Source organism: Nilaparvata lugens, chromosome 5, assembly GCF_014356525.2.
Source record: "Nilaparvata lugens isolate BPH chromosome 5, ASM1435652v1, whole genome shotgun sequence".
Taxonomy (NCBI): Eukaryota; Metazoa; Arthropoda; class Insecta; order Hemiptera; family Delphacidae; genus Nilaparvata; species Nilaparvata lugens.
The window spans coordinates 68426229-68438929 of NC_052508.1; the positions used below are offsets into that span (position 1 = coordinate 68426229).

Consider the following 12701-nt stretch of genomic DNA (forward strand, 5'->3'; position numbering starts at 1 on the left):
GGTAGTCTCTCATATTGTGCCGTTCTTACACTCTTACCCGGTCAAAACAGTAAAAATAAACAATAATCGACAGTAATCGGCTTGAGATAACAGTAAAAGTTGCGACATAAACGCCCTATAACATGGGATATCTACTTACGCTATTATTTCTCTATGGTAAAACCATACACGATTAGTCACTAAATAATATCAACTACTAGTACTTAAATACACAATTATCATTGGAGCATATCACTCATTAAAAATTACTTTTTTTAATATTCACTTTAATTTGAATTATATAAGAAACTGCTGATTAATCATTCAGGCTCCCATAATAGAGGCGCAGTCTAAGTCATTGTCGGCGCAGCTTAGATACTCATCAAGGGAGTAAAAAGTTTTTTTTCAACCATTTATGCACTAAAGCTCTTTTTTAGTTATGCACTATAAGTACAATTAATTTTAATTATGCACTCACCGCAGGTAGAAAAAATGACACATCTGACTTTGAGTCAGTTGACTCTGATTAATGGAAGAGTTAACTAGGGGTAGTTGTGAGTTTAGTAGTAGTTGAGTTTTTGAGTTTTAGTTGTGATTAGTTGGCGGCTGACAATGCAACTGGCCTATTGCAAGAGCTTGGCGCGTCTTTGCGATTTTAGCGCCAGGCGTCTAACTACTGCGACGAGGGGCTACCAAGCCTTCAGCGCTCCAGTGGGCATTTTGTCAACTACAATGAAAAAATTCTGATTCGAAATATCTTAAATTTCCGAAAAATATTGATAATAAGAATAGCATATTGTTATTTGAAAAGAAAAACCCAAACTCCTAACCTTTACTTCTCTCCAGCCCTAAACTCAATTAATATGATGCCTCCATTTGCAATTTTAGCCGTTATTTCTAGTTGTGCGCGTCTCAAGGTGCGGGGGGTCATGGGGGTGGAAGAGTGAGAGGTGATTAGGAGGAGGAGGAGGCGTAGGAGGAGGAGGAGGAGGAGGAGGAGGAGGAGGAGGAGGAGGAGGGGCAGGTGGTGGTGGTGGTGTTGAAGGAGAAGGATAATGAGGAGGAGGAGGAGGAGGTGACGGTAAAGGAGAAGGAGGAGGAGAAGGAGGAGGAGGAGGAGGAGAAGGAGGAGGAGAAGGAGTAGGAGGTGGTGGGGGACGAGTAGAAGGAAAAGGATGAGGAGTAGGTGGAGGAGGAGGAGGTGGAGGAGGAGGAGGAGAAGAGAAGGTTGTGAAGAGTGAGTGGTCGAGAAGGAAGAAGTGGATGTAGAGGAGTAGTTGGAGGGGAACAGGTGGAGTAGAAAGAAGAGGAAGAAGTGGAAAAGAAGAAGAAGGAAAAGAAGAAGAAGAAGAAGAAGAAGATGATGAAAATTAGAGAAGAAGGAAAAGCTAATAGTCCTGATATTCAGGTTATAGAGTTAGCACCTGATTAACATTATTTTTTTGTCAATATCATTACTAGCTCCACACCGTTGCCAGATTGTTTGCAAGTTATGCGAAAATATAATGAACTAATGTACAAATATATTCAATCTCAATCATAATAATTTGTTATTGAATCATGGAAAATCATTATATTATCTTAACAAATAGAATACAAATATAACTCTTGAACATTATAACAGGAATCAACAATAATATTAATAATATATCAGACATACTGGGATGACTTCAATCATATAGAAGACAGTGGAAATATGAAAATTAACATTTCTGCGTATATCGTCTTCACTAACGATACTGACTAAATATGATTCGCTATCAAATTGTCTTTTTACAATCAAATCTGGTGTGGCGCACTCACACAACTTTCCTTGCCGTTATGAAAATTGATCACCTGACGCTAGTGTTCCCGCGCATCTCAAGTCTACTATTCAAAGATTTGATTGCCAGCTGGTGACAGGGCAATAACGCTGGAGACACACATGAGGTCTGCTATCTCTTCATAGTGACTGATTTAATAGAATCAACAATAATTTGCAATTGAATAATCACATTTTCTTGAATTTAAAGCTTATTTTCAATTTTAGGTGAAAATGTTACTGAACATTAATTGTAGAGATTTTCATGCTCAATCTACTCCACTTGATTTTTTTTTGTTTCAATTGTATCTGAAGCCTGATAATTGGGAATCTATCTGCATTGATGGGGCGGAGCTCCTGAAATTTTTACAGATATGGGACTTGTGGCAGTTGATAGACCTTATCGATGACTATTTTAGGTATGAATTTGATCAAAATCGTTGGAGCCGTTTCCGAGAAAATCAACGAAAAACCCTGTTTTTGACAACATTTTCGCCATTTTAGCCGCCATCCTGAATTGCATTTGATCGAAATTGTTCGTGTCGGATCCTTATAGTGAAAGGACCTTAAGTTCCAAATTTCAAGTCATTCCGTTAATTGGGAGATGAGATATCGTGTACACAGACGCACATACACTCATATACACACACACACACACACACCACACACACACACACACACAATACAGACCAATACCTAAACCAGTTTTTGGACTCAGGGACCTTGAAACGTATAGAAATTTAGAAATATTGGGTACCTTAATTTTTTTCGGAAAGCAATACTTTCCTTACCTATAGTAATAGGGCAAGGAAAGTAAAATCAGACTATAGAATTATTATTCATCATAAATCAGCTTTCAAGTGGATTATAAATTCCATGCAATGACTCAATGTCTCAATGTAACTTATTGAAAACACAGCTGTTGTGCGGACTATTAATTGCATGCAGTGAGGCATGCAATTGATAACTTGGAGTAGCATAGTATTTTCTCCCGACTTTTCTCTGCATTCAACTCGGTAAGCTTTTGATAATAGCAGCATAGCTGTTTACATCAAATTATTGGCATTGTCGATACAACAACCCAAACAGCCATTAGTCGTTTATACACCGATATCTCGCCGACACGACAGGACAGGACAGAATTTACTCCGATGGACAGTATTAGAGGAGACTGTGGTTTCTGAACTCGGGAATCAACTAAGTACTAGACTTTAAACAGCTTGAGTCAGAAAATTGGTTTTCCGAAACGGGGCGTATTCGTAGTTTTTACTTTCCTTGCCCTATTACCATAGGTAAGGGGAAGTATTGCTTTCCGAAAAAAATTAAGGTACGCCAATTTCTAAATTTCTATACGTTTGAAGGTCCCGTGTATGAGTGTATGTGCGTCTGTGTACACGATATATCATCTCCCAATTAACGGAATGACTTGAAATTTGGAACGTAAGGCCATTACAATATAAGAATCCGACACGTACAATTTCGATCAATTGCGATTCAAGATGGCGGCGAAAATGTAGTCAAAAACAGGGTTTTTCGCGATTTTCTCGAAAACAGCTCCAACGATTTTGATTAAAGTTATACCTGAAATAGTCATCAATTAGCTCTATCAACTGCCACAAGTCCCATATCTGTAAAAATTTCAGAAGCTCCGCCCCATCTATGCAAAGTTTAATTTTAGATTCTCAATTATCAGGCTTCAGATATAATTTAAACAAAAAATTTCAAGTGGAATAGATCGAGCATGAGAATCTCTACAATTGATGCTCAGTAGCATTTTCACCTAAAATTAAAAATAAGCTCGAAATTCGAGAGAATGTGATTATCCAATTGCAAACTGTTGGCAACTGTTGATCCTGTTAAATGATTCACTATGAAGAAGATAGCAGACCTCGTGTGTCTCCAGCGTTATTGCCCTGTCACCAGCTGGCTCGAATCTTTGAATAGTAGATTTGAGATGCGCGGGAACACTACCGTCAGGTGATAAATTTTCATAACGGCAAGGAAAGTTGTGTGAGTGTGCCACACCAGATTTTTATAATAATCTTTATTTTCTCATTTCTATAATTGAAAACGTCTTTCGAAACATTCCTAAATAATTTAAAATAGCTCAAACTTTACACTATTTTCTCTTCATTTTATTTTGTGTTCAATTTTCTAGTTTTTCGAAATTTAATTTAAACGGGGACTGCGACTACACCCCGTTTCGGAAAGCCAATTTTCTGACTCCAGCTGTTTAAAGTCTAGAACTTAGCTAAATCCCGAGTTCGGAAACCGGCTCTAAATGGAATCCCGCACTTCAAATCATCGGAGCATCGGAGCAACACAGTTTTTCAAGGGACTAGACAAAAAATTCAAAACATTTGTAGATTTCTTTGGAATAATACACAGTTTTTCAAGGGACTAGACAAAAAATTCAAAACATTTGTAGATTTCTTTGGAATAATACACAGTTTTTCAACGGACTAGACAAAAAATTCAAAACATTTGTAGGTTTAAATTAGCAAGAGTCGACTGAAGAACAGTATCAAAATTTTACTTATTTATTCAACTTACATCATAGTTCAAGGTTACTGAAGCTCTACTTTGATAGATCTGTCATGTTCTGTCACTTTTCACTTTTCAGTTTCCACTTTTCAATTTTTCAAAACATACAGTATAAACTTTTCGATTGAGTTCAGTTTCACACAACATTACTCCTTTAAAAATCACCACATTTTGTTCAAGCTTCAACCAGAGATTCCCCGTTATTTCTAGGCTGAGTTTCGCGTTATAGGCTATAGGGTCAGCACCTGATTAGGATTAGTTTGCAACACTTGTCTGTAATTAGACAAAGCAGATTGCTCTATCCTTTTCCAACTACGCACTGTTGCCAAATACCTTGTAGGCTACACCTCGTAGAAATATAATGAGATACAGTAGAACTCTATCCGAACTTGAATCGCTTTTACAGGAAGCAAAATTTCCTTAATTTCTGCGAACGAAAGCAAAGATTTTCAAAAAGAATCAACACTATTTTGTAAACCAAGTTAATTTACACTTGAAAGTATAATAATCATCCGGCTATTTCAATAATACTATACATCTAGTGTTTTTCTAAATTTCCATTTTTTATTGAGAGCTTATTTATTCGAATGGGGCACGGTTCCAATCAATTCGGATAGTTGGAGTTCTAATGTACTAGACTTTTTCATTGGCGCTACAGTCCGATGTGGACCTTGGCCTCCTGCACAAATATACTAGAATATTATCTAATCTTAGCTAGGTTTCTGTTATTACATCACGAAATATAATACTTTCCAGGTGATTATAATGATCATATCGCGGTAACGTAAATGAACTATTAATATCTTATCATATTTATATACCGGGATAACTTGAATCAAGGCTATATACTGTACTAGAGAAGGCTGTAGAAAAATAAAACTACCTAGCAACTATGTCTCCTATATTTTCCACTGACTATAAGATGATTCTCACAACAGAGATCAACCAATAGAAAAATTATACCTTTTGTTATACAAGTGGGGGTATGGAGTCATTAGAAGTGAAAGAGAAAGAGAATCTAATATAATTTAGAGATAGAATCTAGATTAGTGAGAGAGAGAGAGAGAGTGAGTGAGTGAGAATGATAATGAAACTTTGAACAATGGCTGTTTTACGTAGACTACAACTGGGATCTTCATTTACACTGTGCATCTTCAATGATTAATATTGAATTCTCTTTTGTATATAATACTACGTCACAATAGCTGGTAAACAAAATCAGAATGAATAATGGGTTAACGAATAGTTTACGCGGTGCGTTTTGAATGTAATTGCCGAAAAAGTATTGAAGCTATTCATAATAATAATTCAAAGAATGTCTGGTTGGAATAATAGGATAGAGATATCTGCTTTGTCTAATGACAGACAAGGATAGTGAACAATAATCAGATGCTGACTTAAAAACTTGAATCTCTTAGGTCGTTCTCGATGGAGTATAATTTTGATGCAAGATTATAACTTGTTAAACTGTTCCAATAATTTATAGCTATCCGATCACTATTTAAATTTATAGCTATTTACGTTTTATTTTTTGTATTATTCACTCTTGTATCTTTCTATTTATATCTCACAACTTTTATGTGGAAGTGAAATGTAGAAAATTAAATTAGAATTCAAAACATCTCAAATTAAAACACGACACAACAAGATGATCAAAGTTACTAAAGTACACCAAAATTGATAATAATTAATACCCGTGATTAATTTTACTATAATATAGAAATAAAATAATCAAATATAACTTGATATTTATCGATAAGCATCGTATTCGATGCCTTATTCACACTGAAGAGTTTCCAATAAAATCAACTACACTTATAGCAACCCATGAACCGATCGTGGGTGTGTAGACCTTTTATCTCTCACTCACACTCACTCTCTCGTTCACTCTCTCTCTCTCTCAGTTACCATCTCTTCCTCACTATCATTCTCTCTCCCTCCCTCCCACGCACGCACCAATCATCACCCTCAAACTAATGACTCTCACTCTCTCTCCCCCACCACTCCACACACGCTCTCTCTCTCTGTTTCTCTCTTTTCCCTCATCTTGGAAAAATCTCAGGGGAAACTGAGGGTGATGATTACCAATCATATTTTAGCCTACACAAAATCACTGGATTCCGTCTAGATGATTATATTATCGTGTCAAAAATACTTTTCCATATATTTTACGTAGAGATTGAATTTGCATAGATATTAGGCGCGTCCGTCCTTCCATTCATAAAACTCGATGAGATAAATTGTGAATGAATTTTCTTGTGGTAAGAATCACGCTATATTATTAGCCCAGTCAATGAAGGTCCAAAAAAGCAGTTTCGATCCGAAAATTAAATAAAAGCTGAATTTCTCACCATCGATAGAACCCTCCCAGAGGGTCATTCTCCCAAAAGTCCCAAGAAATCCCCTTGGAGCTTTCCGCCCCAGCCCCCTAAAACATGAAAAATGCAGGTAAACACGGGAAATCAATTATCTCTGTAACCATTGATCGGAAACAGCTCTATTATATGCCATTCGATTCGTTACATTATGGACTACAATATTAGTTATATTCATTTTTTCAATAAAATCAACAGTTTTCTTGATAAAATAATATATATGTAAACATTAAGGGGGTTTGTGATTTGATTTTTTTGTTTTCTTCGATTAACTTCGAAACAAGTAGTTTTGAAGGAGAATGAGTCAAATAATTAATGTAGCCACTGTCATTGCAAATCCATTGATGTATATTCTTATGTATTTACGATTCGATTAGACGCCGTGGAAGGGGAAACAGTCGACGCGGAACAGCGCGGCTGACTCTCTTAGCTATAGTAAACAGCAAACTGGAAATCAATTATCTCTGTAACCATTAATCGGAACAAAATCTATCATATGCCATTCGATTCGTTACATTATGGACTAAAATATTAGTCGTATTCATTTCCTCAATAAATCAAACAGTTTCCTTGATAAAATAATAAATATGTAAAAATTTAGGTGTTTTTCGATTTGATTTTTGTTTTCTCCGATTATCTTCGAAGCAAATAATCTAAAGAAATTAGACAAATAATTAATGTAGCCACATTCATTGCGAATCCATTGATGTATATTGTTATTTATTTGCGATTCGATTTGACGCAGTGGAAGGGGAAACAGTCGACGCGGTACGGCGTGGCTGACTCTCTTCACCATAGTAAACAGTAAAATACAGTAGTAGGCCTAGGTACTGCTTTCTAAGTTGCATCTTATTTACACTACGGCTCTTGTAACAATCAATTTTGTCTATTGTTTTGACATGCAATGAAACTAATTTTTCACATTTTAATTCTCTAAAATCATTTTGTTGTTATATATGTGCTAAATCATGCATTCTATGACAGACAAAGATATTGTTTGTAACCGATAAAATATTCATACTATTACATAATATATAATACATATCTAAAATATGTGTGTATGATCATAATTCTATGCTAAAATTTATCATAAGTTATGAATGTCAAAAACTGAGATAAATCATAGATTGCAATAGTGTTAACAGTGGCAATTTCCTGAAAAATCATAGCGTGCAGTGTTTGCTGTTTTCTACAGTTAATATTCTCCAAGCCAGGTTGATAATATACCTTCAGTTGAGCCAAATATATATGACGGCTGAGGCATACAAAATTATTTTATACATTGGGCTTGTTGAGTTGAAACTTTCTATGATTCTCTCTGTAAAGTAGCTTATCTTCCGTTCTTACTAGTTGAATCTACATTATTTAGACAGTCCAATATGAAAATTCAGTAGATTCTAAAGATGAAAGCCATGCAAACATACAAATTAAGGAAGAGTAAGCATGCATAAAAGGTAGGAAAATCATGAAAGTCTTTCACATTTAACCACAAAGTACCCTACCGTATAAGATTAATTGAAAGATGATTCATCATCTTCTATTATTTTTGTTAACATATCGATTTTTCACCTCCACTCGCATCTTGTCATTCATTACACAAGGTTGGCAGAAGCTTTTCTTTACGTCGATTAATGATTGAAATCGATTTTGATTAGGGCACCAAAAGAATAGATCATTTTCTATTTGAAGCATTCAAATTAAATCTATTGAACATGATCTCTTATGACTTAGCATACACAGATTTAGTTGGGTGAAGCTATTTGAAAAATGTACCTGATTATCAATTTCATGGTTTTTATAGGTACCATTCTAGTTCATTGTGATCATTGAAGAGTTGAAGTGATGAGTTAGTTCAAGTGAATTCTAGTACAAGTATATTGTGCTTATAATGAGCTCTTTCTTTATTTTCTATCGATGTTTTGCTCCAGTAGAGAAAGTTTAAAATGTTGGTTTTACATTTTATAAGCTTTATAAATAATATAAATTAACGGTAATATAAATTTGATAAGTCCAGTATTAAATTAATCGATGTTGATTTTCATTGTATCTCTTTGTATCAATGTTACTTGCACTGTTTGCAATTCATCACTATTCTCTCAAGAATTAGTTTTTTTATGAATTTCATGATCTGAAAATTGAAATTCAAATGCTATTTGGATGACGTTCACATTCCACTTGTTTTTTTACAATAATTGTTACGTTGAAGATTGAGACAATTCAATCCATTTGTAAGTGAAAGGAAATCACAGTGCGATTTGAATAGTGGATAGTAACTTTGAAATTCAGTCGCTCAATTCATTTCGGCTTGATACTATCATTTGTAATAATAGTTGATCAGAAATATGCATTGTAATATAATGTTTATATTTCAGTTTGACTTATCTTCTATCACAGTCTCGCTTTCATTCATAAACATGATAATCCTAAATACGTTGATTACCTTAAAGATGTAGCTTATCTCACGTCGAACAATGTACAATACAAACAATTTTCATTAAATTACTATTATGATGATCATTGGAATTTCTGCCTGTGATTGAGAAAAAGTCATTTTATGAGCCTTGAAATTCGTACCTAGAAAAAGTTGCATTATTACTAGAAATTTTGTTATTTTTACTATTTATTATAGGTACTGTACATTGATTTTTGTGATTATAGAGATAAACTACTTTATTCTGAATCAGGATAAGGATAAATAGGGAAATTGTGAGATGGGGATAACATCCATAGTTACATAGCATCAATTTGAAAGCTCTGATAATAATGATTTGAACGGGATTGCGATTCTGGCTTGGTATTGCCTCTTCATGTTCAGTAAGAATAGAAAGCTTCAGAGTAATTCGTTCTAACTATATGTGATAATATTGGTAATATTTGGTAACATTTGTTAATATTTGAAACGAATGTGCAACAAATTAATCTACTTTCAGCTTGAAAATTTTCAACTTATCAGGAGTACAGTGCTATCATATAGTATCTCAGGTAGGCCCACCCTTTTATTATTTTTTTGTTCACGTGATCTGATGATATTCATTCCATTATCAAGTGTTTAAATTATAAAGAGTGATGAAACAAGAAAAGCTATGAAAAGATATTCTGAATCTTCATTTTTCACAAAATAAGGATAAGATGAAGGAGTCGGACACATAATATATCATGAAACTTCGTTGAAAAACATCAATATCTGAAACTAGAGTTATCAAATTGTGTTACCTCTGACTCGTATGGAGAAGGCACACTTCAAATTAATAGGCCTATAATAAATTCTGTGAGCAAACAACGAAATTCTGATTTTTATCATGAGCATGGTTAAATCAAGAAAATTGTAATATTTTTCTAGAGTATTGAAAAGTGAAAATCTATATACAGCGCATGTCAAAACAATAGACAAAATTAATTGTTTCGAGTGTAAATGAAATGCAATGAAGACAGCAGTATTATTCTGTTTACTATGGTGAAGGGAGTCAGCCGCGTCGGCTGTTTCCCCTTCCACAGCGTAAACTTGAATCGCAAATACATAACAATATACATCAATGGATTCGCAATGAATGTGGCTACAATAATTATTCGTTACATTGTTCTTTAAAATTACTTGCTTCGAAGTTAATCGGAGAAAACAAAAAAATCAAATCGAAAAACCCCTAAATTTTTACATTATATTTTTTTATCAAGGAAACTGTTCGATTTATTGAGGAAATGAATCCGACTAATATTGTAGTCCTTAATTAAAAGAGTCGAATGACATATGATAGATTTTTTTTCCGATTAATGGTTACAGATATAATTGATTTCCAGTTTGCTGTTTACTATGGCTAAGAGAGTAAGCCGCGCCGTTCCGCGTCGACTGTTTCCCCTTCCACGGCGTCTAATCGAATCGTAAATACATAAGAATATACATCAATGGATTTGCAATGAAAGTGGCTACATTAATTATTCGGCTCATTTCTCTTTACAACTACTTGCTTTGAAGTTAATCAAAGAAAACAAAAAAATCAAATCGCAAACCCCCTAAATTTTTACATATATATTATTTTATCAAGAAAACTGTTGATTTTATTGGAAAAATGAATATGACTAATATTGTAGTCCATAATGTAACAAATCGAATGGCATATAATAGAACTGTTTCCGATCAATGGTTACAGAGATAATTGATTTCCCGTGCTCATCTGCATTTTTCATGTTTTAGGGGGCTGGGGCGGAAAGCTCCAAGGGGATTTCTTGGGACTTTTGGGAGAATGACCCTCTGGGAGGGTTCTATCGATGGTGAATGATTCAGCTTTTATTTAATTTTCGGATCGAAAAAACCTTTATTGACTGGGCTATATAGTGTACGATCAAAGTTGGTTTCAAACATTAAATAGTGAAAGGATAAATCAAATTAAAGAAAATTAAATGCTCTACAAGCCTTTGATAAGCATTTATTTTTACGATTCATTGTTCGATAGTTATAAGCCCTGGAAGAGCAAGAACTTACATGAAAAGCCTGCTATTCTAACAATTTTACTCTTTCGAAGCGAACCTCGAAAGTACTGTTGGAAATATTATAAAACTCCACTAATCAAAAATTTTATGGAATTTATGAAGCTGTATTTTTGAATTCCTAGTCATGTTGGTTGAGTGCATCATTCCTAAAATGTAAGCGTGTAAGCAAAAAATTCAACTTTTTAACCACCCTTATCCGTTTAGCATAAGGGGTAAGGATGGCGACTTTTGATAAGTTCAAAGTAGATAGGAGAAAATAAGCTTCTCTTTTTTCTGAGAAAGAGAGGAAGGAAGAGAAAGAGAAGGCAATGGAGGAAGAGAAAGAGAAGAAGGAGGAGGAGAAAGAGTAAGAGGAATAAGAGAACGTGAGAGAGAAAAGAGAGAGACTTTATAGAAATGAAATAACCTTCTTCTAAATGCATAATTTTCCATCCAGTTTTGAGTAAATATATGAATTGAAGATTTAGGCATGAAGATTCTTCTTTTATTCTTCTTCTTCTTCCACTCACTGCTGATTATGAATATTATGATCATTATGATTATTATTCGAGAAAGAGGAAGACCCACATAAAAATTAAAGGGAAAGGGGGAGTGAAAGGAAAATGTAAGGGAGAAGAAATGGAAAAATAAATGAAGAGAGAAAAGAAAAAGGAAAAAAGAAAGGATGGAGAGGAAGAAAGGAAGGAAATGAAAGAGAAGGAGGAAAAAAGAAAACTATAAAGAGAAAGCGAAAGAGTATAATTGATTTAAGTGAGGTCTGAGATTCAAGTCAACAGTTTGGCTTTTCTCTTAATGTTTAAATGTTTATATGTTGCGCATTTACGGCGAAAAGCGGTAATAGATTTTCATGAAATTTGACAGGTATGCTCCTTTTTTATTTGCGCGTCGACTTATATACAAGGTTTTTGGAAATTTTGCATTTCAAGGATAATATAAAAGGAAAAAGGAGCCTCCTTCATACGCCAATATTAGAGTACTAGCCGTCAGGCTCGCTTCGCTCGCCATATCCGTCTAGCCAGGGGGCTCCGCCCCCTGGACCCCCGACTGGATCGTCCAAGAATGAGATCAGCAGGCTCGCTTCGCTCGCCTGCATTTTTCATTTGAGCATTATTATCATATGTTAGAGCAATCCAGTCGGGGGTCCAGACTAAACGTCTGGCTAAACGGATATGGCGAGCGAAGCGAGCCTGACGGCTAGTAATATAATATTCCCAGGATTGAAGTAGCAGTGCCCAATCAATTTTTCCGCGATAAATGCATTTAGATCTTCAACTTGGTGCCAACCTAATATAGTCAACTCAACTTAATGCCAACCTGACAAAATTATTAATTTAGTTGCCAGTTAACAACTGTTTCGAAGAGGTACTCTATCTAGATTATAGTTCTATAGTAACATATGATATGGAAATTTCAATTATAATTAAGAGATTGGGAGAAGAAGAATATACATGCTAAAAGACAAACTTTAAACCCTTAAAAAGAACCCTTAGAGTTCAAATATTGCCAAAAGATTTCTT

General features: G+C 34.7%; 1 protein-coding gene and 1 long non-coding RNA gene across 5 annotated transcripts in view; both read right to left on the reverse strand.

Annotated features, from left to right (window-relative positions):
• LOC120351497 overlaps positions 1-5211 on the reverse strand; it is a 12586-nt gene extending 7375 nt beyond the window's left edge. Inside the window, exons 1-2 of the long non-coding RNA XR_005571429.1 lie at positions 5146-5211; positions 4334-4504 (exon numbers count right to left, since the gene is read on the reverse strand). This is a non-coding gene — a long non-coding RNA (uncharacterized LOC120351497). The remainder of the gene's footprint in view (positions 1-4333; positions 4505-5145) is intronic.
• Positions 1-12701, reverse strand: part of LOC111062959 — a 94373-nt gene that overhangs the window by 29044 nt on the left and 52628 nt on the right. The window lies entirely within an intron of this gene.